The 1,372-nt window shown below is 39.7% G+C and overlaps 1 non-coding gene across 1 annotated transcript; it reads right to left on the bottom strand.

Moving 5' to 3' along the window:
- Positions 1–909: 909 nt before the first annotated feature.
- LOC116071706 lies at positions 910–1,028 on the bottom strand. The gene has a single exon (XR_004111088.1). It is a non-coding gene; the product is annotated as a 5S ribosomal RNA (ribosomal RNA).
- Between the last annotated feature and the right edge of the window lie 344 nt (positions 1,029–1,372).

The raw sequence follows: 1,372 nt of genomic DNA, 5'->3' as shown, positions 1-1,372 counted from the left end.
TCTACCAACACAGCTCATTTGTTATGATCCATGAACATTTAGACATATTTTCACCTAATACCCACAGTTTGCACTAGAGGTCAGTTTTGGGTGTGCTTCTACGGGTTTGAGAAAATGCACAATAGTATGCCCACCACTCTAGCAACAAAGACAACTTCACTGCAAAACACCTCTGCATTCTACATAGTCTCCCTTTCTTTCTCCGTGCCACCACTGTGATCACTGCTCTTCTCATTGTCTTCAAAGTAAGCACAATGCCTAATACCTGGAATCACTCCCTTTCAAATCTGCTTCTTATATCCAGTAATACATAATGATGGTCTCTTCACAGACTTTTGTGTTTTAACAGATCCTTTCTTTTGAGTACTGAGTAGTATTTTGTTGTCTGTGAGTACCATAGTCTATTCAGGTAATTACCAAGAAGTACTTTGGTTGCCTCCAAGTTTGGGAAATTATCAATACAACCTCTATCCTTATTTGTGTGTAGTTTTTGTGTGGGCATCAGATTTGAACTCCTTTGAAATTCAAATAAATACTGGGAACATGCTTTTAGGATCATACGATATGCTTAATTTGGTAAAAAAGCTGCCCAAGTATATTGGTAACTGACCATTTTTATCCCTACCAGCAATAAAGAAGAGTTCCTATTGCCCACATTTCTTCAGTATTTGCTTTCATCAGCATTCTAAATCTGAGTCATTCGTATAGGCATATAGTGGTTTATCATGTCTGTTTATGTTTCCCTGATGGCATATGGTTTGAATCATCTTTTCCTGTGCATATTTGCCAATCATGTCTATTGGAGAATATATTAAGACCTTTGGTTTTTTTTTAAAGTGGATTATTTATAATTTGCTATTGAGTTTTAAAAGTTTCTTGTGTATTTTGGACATCAGCTCTTTTTTTTTAAGCCTACAGCACCTGGTATTCCCAGGCGGTCTCCCATCCAAGTACTAACCAGGCCCGACCCTGCTTAGCTTCCGAGATCAGATGAGATTGGGCACGTTCAGGGTGGTATGGCTGTAGACAACTTTTGTTTTTTATTTATGCTTTTAAAATATATTATCTCCTGTGCAGGGAGAGGTCTCCCCTGGGTTTCACCCCAGTCTGGTATATCAAGTCACTACAGGGCTAGGCACATCCTCTCCCACTGATGCCAGACAAGAGAGCCCAGTTAGGGGAATGAAATTCTCAGGCAGGCAACAGAGTCAGGGATAGCCCAGGCTTCAGTTGTTGGGGGAGGAGCTGTGTGTAAGGGGAAACTGAGAAGAAGAGAGCTGGTATTGGGACGTAAAGTGAATAAATAAATAAATACACTAATAGAAAAAAAAGACATAGAAGGCTTGTTGCTGGGGTGGGGTATAATGTATAC

Source organism: Mastomys coucha, unplaced genomic scaffold (assembly GCF_008632895.1).
Source record: "Mastomys coucha isolate ucsf_1 unplaced genomic scaffold, UCSF_Mcou_1 pScaffold22, whole genome shotgun sequence".
In the NCBI taxonomy this organism is placed as follows: domain Eukaryota; kingdom Metazoa; phylum Chordata; class Mammalia; order Rodentia; family Muridae; genus Mastomys; species Mastomys coucha.
This window is presented reverse-complemented; position numbering and strand designations above follow the sequence as displayed.